General features: G+C 49.6%; 1 protein-coding gene across 1 annotated transcript in view; it reads right to left on the reverse strand.

The window, feature by feature from the left end:
• LOC102482022 (sialic acid-binding Ig-like lectin 5) overlaps nt 1-13634 on the reverse strand; it is a 73071-nt gene that overhangs the window by 50261 nt on the left and 9176 nt on the right.

Below are 13634 nucleotides of genomic sequence, written 5' to 3' on the forward strand. Positions count from 1 at the left end.
CAGGAGTGCAGTGCCCACCATCCTGTCCCCTCCACGCGGGCTTCGCCACACCCAGGTCCGCTCCCAGGACCCGGCCGTACCTGTCACCTGCAGATTGAGCAGCTTGTCCCTGTAAGTGCGTTGAACAGACGTCTCACTCTCCACTTGGAAGAAGTAGCGCCCCGTGTCCGCCATCCTGGCGTCGCTGATATGCAGGGAGCAGTTTCTGGTCCTGAAGTTCCCAAGGAAGTGGAATCGGCCCCAGGTCTCCTCCTGTGTTTGGGCCGGGTTGTCCGTGGCCACCGGCTTACGGTACCCTTCCCGGAACCAGGAGATGTAGAGTGGACCCCAGGCAGTCCAGGGGTAGGAGAAGGAGCAGGGCACCAGGGCGCACAGGCCCTCCTGCACCGTCAGCCACTCCTGCATCTGGTCCTCTGGGTCCTTCTGCAGGGACCCTGGGGAACACAGGCTCAACTGTAGCCCCGGCCTCCACCCACCCGGGCCGGCCCCCTCCTGTGGCCCACTCACCCCCCCAGAGCAGGGGCAGCAGCAGCAGGGCCAGCATGTCTCTGTGTCTGCCAGGCCGCCGGGCCAGGTCCCTCAGTTGGGGACGGACACGCCCCAATGTGGTCAGGTGAGGAAGCCTCCACAGGAAGCTGGTGAGTGAGCACTGCGGCCATGGCAGAAGGGGAACTTGGGCGCCACATGCTATGGGGGGGATGTGGGGGCCCATCCTGTCCCCCTACTCTGCAAGCAGAAAGGGACCAGAGACTAATCTGGACGGGATCACTGTCCAGTGTTTACATCAAAAGCGAGGCCACCCCGGGAGTGTGCCCAGATAGAGACGAGATCTCCTTGGGAGTGGGTCCTGTAACTGGGTGAGATGTGCGTCAACCCCACCTTCTTGCTGGACCAGCTACTGTTCTGGAGACATGTGACTAAATGTTTTCAAATCCGTTCAGTTGCTGGTGAGAAAGAAAGGAATTTCAGACCCAAATCCCGTGAGGGGAGCTGAGCGCTGAAGCACCGTCGCCCTAGGTTCTGGGAACACTATAGGCCCAGACTCCTGGGGCCTGAGTATCTCCAGGGGCAGCGAGGAGGGACCACCGGGGCCCCTCCCCAGGAAGCAGGGTGCTGAGAAGGCCGGCCCTCTGCACAGAAGCAAATTCACCCGCAGGAGGCTAGTGAAGCTGGGTCCGCAGGGCCCGTCCCTTGCAGGGGCCCTTCCCAAACCCTGGCAGGGGCCCCAACAATGTGTGGAAATAACCCGGAACCTACTGCTCTTTTATGAAAGAAACTTGATAAAAGGGTCCCAAACCTAACAACGATCCTACAGGTTTTTAGGCAAAGATCTTACAAGCTATTCCCGATGAGCTGTGGGAATCAGGGACGTTTCTCAATTCAGAAGTAGCAGGCGGTGGGTGGGCAGTGGAGGGTGGAAGACGACGGGATTGTCCCAGTAGGTGTGTGTGCTGGGTGCACACCCCCATGATCCCGGCTGGCTCTCTCAGAGTGAGACCCTCGTGAAGGTGCTTCTCTCAAAAAACTCACTCTCACGAAAGAAACTTAAAAAAAGTCAATCAACCATGCCAGAAAAAAAAATAACTTCTGTTTCTAGTCTGACTATAAAAATTATTTTACAAGATTAGTCTCCCAGGGACCAGCAGTTAGCGTAATGGTTATGTTGTTGGACTCCCACGTAGTTGACTGCGGTTCGAGTCCCAGACCTGTTGACAAACTCACGCCGGGTATGTTTGCGTGTGTGCGTGCCCAAGATCCTGAGAGGAAAATGGAGGAGAAGGGATTGTGGCGTGGCCATCCCCCCAGGGGGGTGATTTCTTGCTTTCTGACTCTCTGTCTCTCTCTGTCTTTCTGGGGAGCACACATGCTCTATAGCAAAAACCTCTCCAAAAAAAAAGATCATTCTCCCAGGGTCAGCAGATGGCTCGGTGGTTAAGATGCTGCACTCCCACACGGTGGATCGGACCTGGTGGCTTGCATTCTCACTTTCCCTCTCTCCTGGGGGCACATGTGTCCTACAGCAAGTTTAAAATAATAATAATAAGTAAAATTAAATAAAAATTATTTAAGGAAAAAAATTATTCTCCTATTCAAAGGTGACTGAAGTGTATCTGTCAAAACCACAGGGGGAGCATGCCAGTACACCAGAGAGCCTGCACCTTGATGTGATATGTTTTCTCATTCTAAATATATATGTTACGTATTTTACACATGTATTTTACCTCTATCAATAACTACATATCTCCCAACTTCTGTCATTGTTTTCCCTGAAGAATGAGTCTCCTTGAGCAGACTTCTGACAGGCTGCTTGGAGCTATTCTCAGTCTGGCCTTGCCCTCGGACCTGTTGTAACAAGAATCCCGTGGAGTCGGACTTGGCAAGAACCCCTCCCCACCACCGTTGGTAACATTTCTCATCTGTCTCTTTGGTACCTGATTATCTTGGCCTGCTTTTCTTATTTTAAACTTTTAAAAACATTTTATTTAATTTTATTACTATTATTATTTATTTAATTTGACCAGAGGAGTACAGAGAGAGAGAAAGAGGGAGAGAGAAAGTGAGAAAGCAAGCTGCCAGGTCCAGGACTTGAACCACAGTCAGCTACGTGGGAGTCCAGTGTCTTTAACCACCACGTCACCTGCCAGCCCCCTACCTTGGCCTGCTTTTAGCCAGAATCCTTTAAGCTGGTTTAGCGAGATCTCCCTGCCCTTGATCCTCCTGGTAATTTCCTGTCCCCCGACACCCCCACAGGCCACACCTGCACCGCTGCTCCTTGGCTACGAACCCCTGTGTCTCTGCCCTGACCGGAGTGGAGACTGACCTCTGCCCTGTTGCAGGCATCTTGGCACCTGTCCCAGTAATCTGTCCCAGTAATCCTGGAGAGACTCTTCATTCCTGTCCCCGTTAACAAGAGTCTGAATTATTTTTTATTCACAGGAATGATCTCAACATTTGTATAAGGGGCAAGCTCCACTAAATCTGGGCCTGCCCTGCCTCGGAGTTCGAGTGAACAGAGATAACCAGCGTTAGCCCCCACACCCCACAAGCTGTGGTCAAGTCTGTCTGGGCTGGGCAGGGCAGGGACAAAGGAAGGAAGCAGTCATGGCCTCAGGCCAGGCTTCCTGTGGGTGCGTGGGTGTGTGGGTGCCCAGCCCAGACTCATGGCACCTGGCGGGCCAGCAAATCTCAAGGCGTGGTCTCAGGAGCTTCGTGCTCCATCAGCCTCCTGACCCATGAATGACAAGAGCCCTCTGCTAAACCCCCTCTGCTCAAGGCACGGGTGGCTGCTGTTCACTTAGCGCCTGACTCATTGCAGCTCAAGAAAGAAACAGACAACAGAGAAACAAAGAGCCTTGGGTGACTTCAAACCCAACTGGGAGTAAACAGAAAGTTCGTAAGGAGAAGGCTGTCTTCAGCACACACTGTAATTACCGGAGTAGCAGAGGTTCAGCCCAGTAAACCAATAAAAGTAAGTCAAAGGGGGCCGATGGGGTGCGAGGTGACGTGGACGCTCTGGCAGGCAGTCCATGGGGAAGGTCCCGATCGCAGTCCAGAGACCTCTCTGAGGATCCCGGGCACGTGCTTGCCCCTGACCTGGAACTGGCTGAAGGCTACGGGTGGCTCATGGCACCAAGACCCCTCAGGGGTACTCACCACACACTCCCTCTCTCGCTTTCTCTGCATCTCACTTATGGAAGAGATAAATACACTAAAGAAACTAGTAAACAACATAAGAATTAAAAAGAAAAAGGAATTTTTCCAGAAATGATATAATTGCTTTTATAGAAAAATCTGAAAAGTATGCATAGATGTATTTTGGGGCTTCAAAAGAGAGTTAGCAAGGCTGCTAGAGACGGATCAGATTATGAAAACCAATGGTATTTCCCTATCACAGGAGTGAACAAATACGGAGTTTTATAAACAATGTCACTGACAATAGCACCAAAAATTATCAGGGGAACCAGCAGTTAGCTGTAATAGCTACCACGCTGGACTCCCGCGTAGTCGACCGTGGTTCACGTCCCGGACCCGGTGGCTTAAACTCACTCCGGGTGCATGTGCGTGCGTGCCCAAGATCCCGAGAGGAGAATGGAGGAGAAGGGATTGCGGCGTGACCATTCCCCCTGGGGGGTGATTTCTCGCTTTCTGTCTCTCTGTCTCTCTATCTCTCTGTCTCTCTGTCTGTCTGGCGAGCGCACGCCCCCTATAGCGAAAACCTCTCAAAAAAAAATTATCACATGCCTAGAATATACCTAACCACGTATATTAGGTTGTTGGAAAAGTCATGATGTATTTTTTTCTATGTAAACATGCGTTGTGACTGGGACCAGCAGATAGAGTAATAGTTACATCGCTGTCCAGCGTGGTCAACCACAGTTCGAGTCCCAGACCCGATGACTTGAACTCATGCCAGGCACGTGTGCATGTGTGCCCAGAATCCCGAGAGGAGAATGGAGGAGAGGGGATTGTGGCGTGGCCACCCCCCAGGGAGTGATCTCTCACTCTCTTTCTCTCTCTGCAGCGAGTGCATGCACCCTATAGCAAAAAACCTCTCTCAAAGAAAAGAAAAGAAAAGAAAATGCATCGCGACTTTTCCTACAACCCAATAAATGCATCTAACACAAATCTACTGTACATCACGTCGATGGAGGGAATTTTAAATCTATACTGAGCATTTAAGATGTAAGGAAACTGGAACATGCGCCACGTTAAGCACACACATGTTGAGTCTACACTCTACGTTAGCTACAGAACTGAGGCTACCCGCCACGCAGTCTCCAGGTCATTTGTGCAGAACGTGGTGACTCTACTGTCAATTTTATACTGAAATAGAACTTGGTAAGTAGAACCAGGGTGATCAGGAAGAGTGGGTGGCTGTGTGAGATATAAAGATAGAGCACAACGTCACAGAAAATAAGGTTTCGACGCAGGAACAGATCAATGGATCCAGGTAAACCTCAACCACAGGAGACACCACGGACGACAGAGAGAATACAGAGAAGAGACGGAAGGACCCCGGTCACACGTGGCGACTGCGGGGTGGACACAATCGACACTGCTGGCTGAAAGTGCATTTTATGTAGAAACACGACAGATAACTTGAATTCAGAAAGTTAGCTTACAGATGTTTATAATATCAAACTACCAGGGCCGGCAGGTGGTGTGGTTAAAGGCGCTGGATTCCCACATGGCTGACTGTGGTTTGAGTCCCAGGCCTAGCGGCTTGTTTTCTCACTTTCCCTTCTTCTCTTTCTCTGGTCAAATTAAAAAATAATAATAATAACAAGTGGAAATAAAGAATCGTTTTTTAAAAATCTTAGGGTATCCAAAATGTATCAGGTATGTAAACTAGTTATGAGACTTTTTATATTTTTGCCACCAACTACCTGAGAATTCAGCTATGCTTGAAACATAATGTTTTGTTTTGTTTCTTTAGGTTTTTGTTACAGGGCACATGCACTTACTGAAGAGAGACAGGGAAAGTGAGAAATCACCGATCGGGGTGGATGGCCACTCTGCAATCCCTTCTCCTCTTGAGATCTCGGGCATGCAAACACCTGTGCCTGGCCTGAACGTTAAGCCGCCCGGTCCAGAATTCGGACCACAGCTGGCCGTGTGGGAATCCAGTGCCTCGACCACCATGCCCCCTGCTGGCCCCTGGACACATAAATTTAAGGCTTCCAGAGCACGTTTCTTAGTAAGTAGAATGACAACGATTGAGTCAAATCAGCGCTGTGGTGCCAATGAAGCCGTGGGTGGAAGCTGCAAACGTACACAGCACACTTGAAATTGAGCCGAGGGCCGGGCGCGGGGTGCAGCAGTACGCTGTGCTCCGTGTGCTCAGGGCGGGCCTGCGCTTGTGTCCTGGGTCTTCCTGCACACACCGGGGGTGCACACCGTCTGGCTGCTGGGACTGAAGGGGGATCGTGGTATGAACATCATGTCGGGGGTCTCTCAGCTTCTCGTGGAGAAATAAACAAATGGACTTCGAAAAGAAGCGATAAAAGAGCCAGCAGCTGGCATGGTAGTTAAGGGCTCTGGACTCCCACATGACTGACTGGTTCAAGTCCTGGACCTGGTGGCTTGCTTTCTCACTTTCTCTCTGGTGAGCGTGCATGCCATATAGCAAACCTTAAAAAAAAAAAAAAAGAAGAAGAAGAATTGGGACCAGCAGTTAGCATAATGGCTATGTCACTGAACTCCCATGTAACCGACCGTGGTTCAAGTCCCGGACCCGGTGGCTTAAACTCACACCAGGTGCGTGTGTGTGTGTGCCCAAGATCCCAAGAGGAGAATGGAGGAGAAGGGATTGCGGTGTGGCCATCCCCTCGGGGAAGGGGGTGACTTCTTGCTTTCTGTCTCTCTCTGGTGAGTGTATGCACCCTATAGCAAAAACTTCTCAAAAAAAAAAAAAAACTGCATATGCTGCGTGCTTCCATTAATAGGGAACCCTGGCCCGAGGGCAGCGACGGCGTCAGAGTAGCCATTTCTCTGGGTGTGGGAGGTGTAAGCCGAGCAGGGGTACAGCCCATGTGGCATGAATAAACTAGAATACGGAAGGAATACAGAAGTATTCAAGGTGGGAGCCAGCAGGTGGTGTAGCAGTCGAGGTGCTGGACTCCCACACTCCCACATGGGCAACTGTGGTTCAAGTCCCGGACCCAGTGGCTTAAAACTCATGCTGAGTGTGTGGGCATGCATGCCCAAAATCCTAAGAGGAGAATGGAGAAGGGATTGCAACACGGCCATCCCCCCGGGGTGACTTCTTACTTTCTCTCTCTATCTCTCTGTCTCTCTGTCTCTCCAGCAAGCACATGCGCCCTATAGCAAAAAATCTCTTAAAAGAAAAGAAATATTCAAGGTGTGTACCTTGAAAATGTGTGATAGTTTCACAGGAATGTGTGTGTGTGTGTGTGTGTGTGTGTAGGTGTGTATGTGTATGAGGGGGCATCAAAAAGTTTGTGGAAAAGTGAAATTAAAGTACGAGTTTATTTTGGTACAAAGAATTTTGTAAGCCATGGGTAGCGTTTCATGATGCACGCTTTCTCTCTTCCTTTTATTGCCAGAGGGCGCATGAGTTTGCCAAAGACAGAGAAACAGAGTGTAGGGGAAAGCAACCACAACGGAGCAGAGCCCACTGCACCCCCCTCAATGTCCTTCCTGTCAGGGTATGGGGCATGCATGCACACATACCTGGAGTGGTTTTCTTTCTTACTATTTTTTTAAAAAATAATTTTATTTAACTTTATTTAGTTATTTACTTATTTTGATTTGACCAGAAAGGGACAGAGTGAGAGAAAGAAAGAGAGAAAAAATGAGAAAACAAGCCGCCAGGTCCAGGACTCGAACCCCAGTCGGCCCTGTGGGAGTCCAGTGCCCTTAACCACCACACCACCTGCCAGCCCCAACCTGGTGTGTTTTTCAGGCTGCTAGGGCTGGAATTTGAACCATGGTTGGCCATGTGGAATCTGGCTCCCTTAATCACTAGGCTGTGAGTCCCGATCTTAGTACATGTTTGCTGTGGCATTTTTGAAGACCCCTCATACATGTGTCTATCTGTCGAGTAGCTATCATCTAGCCTATTATCTGTCTGTCTGATATAGACTGAATGTGTGTGTCCCTCCAACGTTCACATGTTGAAAACCCAAGGTGACGGTATTAATAGGAAGGACCTTTGGGAGGTGACTAGGACACAGGAGCATGATGTAATAATTATCCTTATAAAAGAGACCAGGAGAGCTGCCGTGGTCCTTTCTGTGAGGAGAAGTCGGGGTCATCTGGGAGAAAGTAATGGGTGACTCTTCTCCATTTGGCTCCAGGGCCCCTTCCCAGCCCCGAGTGACAGGGGAGTCCCATCCTAGCTCCACCTGTGTTCCTGCCCGAGTCTCCGCCTCTGCTGCCCTTGCTGGAGAATTGATGCCTCCTCCCGTCACTCTCACAGCGGCCGTAGATAAACAGATGCGTGTGGGGCCGTGTCCTCCTCATAGGTCTCTCCCACGAGGCCCACTGTGAGCCCCAGGTGCTCAGACAGCAGTTACTATTTGGGGTGGACTGAGGAAGGGATTCCCCATTGACCTTGGGGATTATATTTCGTACCTACGTTCTGTTCATCTGTGGCCACTAGAGCACAGTAACCATGTCCCTGACCACAGCCAGTCTCAGGGTTCCAGTCCCAGGTGTGGAAGATGCAGTGTCACGTCACTGTCCCCCGGGAGAGGAGCAGACAGCCGCAGTGCCAGCCCCGCTCTCCCTGGGCCTCAATGGCCTTTGTCCCACTCAACAGTTGAGGCATCTCTCAGACTGGAGACCCCACACCTTGCTCAGGAACACCCCATCTCCACCCTGTCTGCCAGGAGTGAGGAACAGATGGGCTGGGTGAGGGGAGGGAGGGGAAGTTGCAGCCAGAAGCCACAGGGTACAGCAAGGAGGGCAGAACAGGAAATGTCCCCACAGCCTACTGAGAAAGCTGGGCCGCAGGGCAGGGACGAGGACAGGCTGGTCACCTCCAGGGCATGATGCCTGTCCTAATAATGTAAAATAATCCGAATTACTGAACTGAGGGAAAAGCATCCAGGAAGCACTACAGAGATCATCTCATACAGACGAATGCGTATATATGTTTTTCAAAACAAACTACTGATGATATTTTTATTGAGGTAAAATTCACAAGATGTACAATTACTAATGATAATGTTTAATGTATACACTTTTGAAGGACAAGATGAAGAGGAAGCAAAAATGATGCTGGATAAAAAAGTAATCTGGGGGCCAGCAGATGGCATAATGGTTACATCATTGGACTTCCACATAGTCAACCAAGGTTCAAGTCCCGGATCCGGCGGCTTAAAACTCATGCAGGGCACATGTGCATGCATGCCCAAAATCCCGAGGGGAGAATGAAAGAGAAGGGATTGCAGAGTGGACATCCCCCGCTTGGGGGTGATTTCTCACTTTCTGTCTCTCTGTCTCTCTTTGTGTGTGTCTCTCCAGCGAGCGTATGTTCCCTATAGCAAAAATCTCTCTTAAAAAAATAAATAAGTACTGTGAAGCCTAGGTTCCCCACTGCGGCTGAGAGAGAAAGCATTGTTGAAAGTCTTAGACTTCAGCCAGCAGGTGGTGTTTAAGACACTGGACTCCTACATGGCCAGCCATGGTTTGGGTCCATGAGCCTGGTGGCTTGCTCTCTCACTTTCTCTGTCTCTTCATCTTTGTCTCTCTTTGGCCAGCAGGTGGTGTTGTGGCTAAGGGCACTGAACTCCCACCTGGCCGACTGCAGTTTGAGTCCCAGACTTGGTGGCTTGCTTTCTCACTTTCTCTCTCTCTTTCTCTCTCTCTCTTGTTCTCTCACTCTGTCCCTCTCTGGTCAAATTTAAATAAATAAGTGAAGTCAAATAAAATAATTATTTACAAAATAATAACAAAATTAAATTTAAAAGAAAAAGAAAAAGCCCTAGACTCTGGTGATGACATGAGGATTTGGAAGATGGCCCGCGCCCCCAACAGCACGGTGACAGGAGAGACACCAGTGTAAGACTTTCTGTGGTGGGAGTGAAGGGTGAATTTTTGCAGCGTGATCTTTAGCATCCAATTTAAGTTCCTTCCTATCTTAGAGGGCCGTTCCCTTCTGTCCCCAAATTTTGGATGAAAAGTGTTACAAAATACACTCACACAAAGCGCTGGGGAAAAGTAGGAAAGAAATCTTTGCTCTCGCGTTGGGGAAAGGTCTTCAGCTGGTCTACAACCATCACCCTCAGGAACCCTTCCACATCGTGGTGCGTTGGCTTGGGGCTCTCTGTGATTATTAAGCATAGGAGAGCCAATACATTTCTTTTAACTTAAAAAAAATTTTTTTTTTGCCAGAAACCAAAAATGCTCACTAGAGAGAAAGAGAGAGATTGGAAGAGGGAAAAAGCCCCCCCCGCCCCGGAGTGTGCTCAGGCCGCAATCCCTCCTTCTCTTCCACCTCTCTGTGCTGTAGGATGGAGCACACACACACACACACACACACACACAGCGCGTTTTTCGAACCATCGGTGCTGGGACCTGAACTACATGGCCAGTCGTGTGGGACCAGCTCCCTTGGCCACGGAGTCATCCCAGAGATCCAATCATTTTTTGTGGATATTAAACTCTTTAGAGGATGCAAGATTTGGGGACTACTGGTCAGTACCTTGAGAACCGCGGTCTGCAGAAACAAGGTTGGCAAGGGGAGTCTGGAGCAGGGCAACTGAGACAAAACTGCAAAGGGAGAGGGACGGGAATGAGGCGGCGACCCTGCGTCCGAGTGTTCCGTGTGACCTGGTGGGGCAGGAAGTCTGTGGGGGGCTACGAGGGCCCAGGCAGAAGGGCGGACCGAGAGAAGGCCGGTGGCCGTGAAGTCCTTCCCTCTGAGTGAGCTTCTGTCAGAAACGTCTCCACCTTGCATTCCTATTTCATTTCTCTGTATTTCTATTTCTATTTTTTGACTGAACACGTTTATTTAAATGTTTTAGGGCCAGCCCATGGCCTGGTGTTTAAGGTAGCTGGATCCGACACGGCCAACCCACCCAATTCAAGTCCTGGGCTTGGCGGTTTGAGAAATACACAGGGCACGTGTGTGTGAGCGCCCAAAATCCCGAAAGGAGGGAGAAAGGATTGTGGTGTGACCATACCCCAGGAGGGAGGGGGGCAGAGTGGGGCCTCCTCATCTCTCTCTGTCTCTCTATGGTGCCATGGCATTAAATACATTCACTTTGTCATGCAAGTATTTCCACCATCCAGCTCCCAAACTTTTCCGTCTCCCCAAACTGAAAGTCTGTACTCATTAAACACGAATCCCCCGTTTTCCTTAACCCCAGCCCTGACAACCACCACTGTTTTCTGTCTCTGTACATTTGACTGCTCTAGGTACCTCATGTAAGGGGAATCACACGACATTTGTTCTTTTGTGTCTGGCATATTTTGCTTGGCATAATATCGTTTTCTTTTTCTTTTTTTTTTGAAAGGTTTTTGCTATAGGGCACGTGTGCTCGCCAGACAGACAGAGACAGAGAGACAGAAAGTGAAAAATAAAAAAAAGGGGGGATGGCCACGCCGCAATCCCTTCTCCTCCATTTTCCTCTCTGGATCCTGGGCAGACATGCACTCGCGCCTGGCGTGAGTTTAAGCCACCGGGTCTGGGACTCGAACTGCGGTCGACTACATGGGAGTCCAGTGACATAGCCATTACGCTAACTGCTGGTCCCACTTGGTATAATATCTTTACGAGTCATCCATATCATAGCATGTGTTAGAATATCTTTCCTTTGGAGACCAGCAGTTGGCATAATGGCTATGTCACTGGACTCCCACGTAGTCGACAACGGTTCGAGCCCTGGACCCAGTGGCTTAAACTCACACCGGGCGCATGTGCGTGCGTGCCCAAGATCCCGAGAGGAAAACGGAGGAGAAGGGTTTGCGGAGTGGCCATCCCCCTTGGGGGATGATTTCTTGCTTTCTGTCTCTCTGTCTCTCTCTGTCTTTCTGGCGAGGGCACGTGCCCTATAGCAAAAACCTCTCCAAAAAAAAAGAAGATCCGTCCTTCCTCAGGCTGCACACTGTACATACACACCACATTTCATTTATCCACTCACTCACTGATGGATAGGTAGCTTCCATTTTTTGGAGAATGGAGGAGAGGGAATTTCAGCTGACCATCCCCCCTGAAGGACGTCTCTCCCTGTCTCTCCCCAGTGAGCACACGCCTGTGGTAAGAACCTTAAAAAAGACAAAACAAATAAACAAAAACAAGCAAACAAGCAAATGCTGCTGTGATGATGGGTGTGTGGGTCACTGTTGGAGTCCCTGCTTTCTTTCTTTTTCGGTATTGCCAGAGGGCACATGTACTCACCAGAGAGAGACAGAGAGACAGAGAGAGGGAAAGGCAGGGGGCCCCTCCATGGTGCTTTACTTTCTCTGCCATTTCTCCACCCCGCTGGGATTTCAGGCCCAAAGTGTGTTTCAAGTCGCCGGGGTCAGGACTTGAACCATGGAGAGCTGTGTGGTGTCCGGCTGCCTGACCCACTAGGCCATGGGCTGTTAGGTATCTATCCAGAGGTGGAATTGATGGACCACATGATAACTCTTTGTTTCGTTTGTTTTTGTTTTTGTTTTTGTTTTTGTTTTTTGAGAGATTTTCACTGTAGGGCGTGTGCGCTCACCAGACAGACAGAGAGACATTAGAGACAGCAAGCGAGAAATCACAGGGGGGATGGGATGGTCACGCTGCAATCCCTTCTCCTCTATTCTCCTCTTGGGATCTTGGGCACGCATGCACACGCGCCCGGCGTGAGTTTTTTTAAGCCACCGGGTCCGGGACACGAACCGCGGTCGACTACGTGGGAGTCCAGCGACATAGCCATTACGCCAACTGCTGGTTCCCTGTTTAGTTTTTTGAGGAGTCAGTTCACTGTTCCCTACAGTGGCTATTCCGTTTTATGCGTCAATCGGTAATGCACGTGGGTTCCAATTTCCCCGCGTCCTCAGGAGCATTTATTTTTGGTTCTCTTTGGTTTTGTTGCTGCTTCTGTTTTATTAAAGGTCATCCAGAAGGGTGTGAAGTGACACCTCCTTGTGGCTTTGTATGCATTTCCCTCACTACTGTTTGTAAAAACTGTATTCAGGGACCAGCCGATGGTGTAATGGTTACACTGCTGGATTCTCACATGGCCCACCACAGTCTGAGGCCTGGACCCGGCGGCTTGAAACTCCTGCTGGGCACGTGTGTGTGCGTGCCCAAAATCCCAAGAAGAGAACAGAGGAGAAGGGACTGTGGCATGACCATCCCCCTGGGGAGTGATTTCCCACTTTCTGTCTCTCTGACAAGCACACATGCCTCAAAGTAAAGACCTCTCTTAAAGAAAAAAAAATACACACTTTTACAAACGTCAGAAACTGTAATTAGAAAGTTTTTTAACACTGAACTATTGGGAAGTCTCTTAGAAAGAGATAAAAGTCCAGCTTGCCTTGGATAATGGGGAGATCTGGCATTCCCTCCTGATACTGCTCTCTCTTTTCCTTTGCGCCCTGCCCCACTGTGCGCTGTGGTCCCTGTCACTAAGGCTGACGCTTGCACCTCCTTTTTTCTACAGAAGACTCACTACACTCATTTACTGTATCTGCCTTGTCCTGATAGAATTGGGATTGGGGACTCCTGGAATGTTAATGCACTCATGCACCAAACACAGTTCTTCCATGTCAAAGGGCTGCTACTCCACAGGGGTCTGAAACGCTTGGGTCTGGGAGGAACACAAAGCTCATGAGCACCCTCTGCTGGACAAGCTGCAAATAGCCTTTTCAATTTTTTAAAAAAATTATTATAACATATTTCAGAGGAAACAATATTCCTAGAGTATAGAAGGGCATGGTCCAGCCTGCCTCCTCCAGCAAATATTGTAAACAATAAAGGAGGAAAACAGTCTACAAAGGAAAAGGTAGCTGGATAGGGTGCATCAAGAGTGTACACACACAGAAGAAAAAGACTATTTGCTTCGTGCACTAAAGGAATTTAAAAGGAAAATCTCAAGTATCGAAGTCAAACTCATGAATACAAAAGCACAAGGAGGAGATTATAAATGAACACGACATAAAAGGATAAGTGTCCGGGTGGCTCCATG

The sequence above is a fragment of the Tupaia chinensis genome, unplaced genomic scaffold, assembly GCF_000334495.1.
Source record: "Tupaia chinensis unplaced genomic scaffold, TupChi_1.0 Scaffold000559_1, whole genome shotgun sequence".
Lineage (NCBI taxonomy): Eukaryota > Metazoa > Chordata > Mammalia > Scandentia > Tupaiidae > Tupaia > Tupaia belangeri.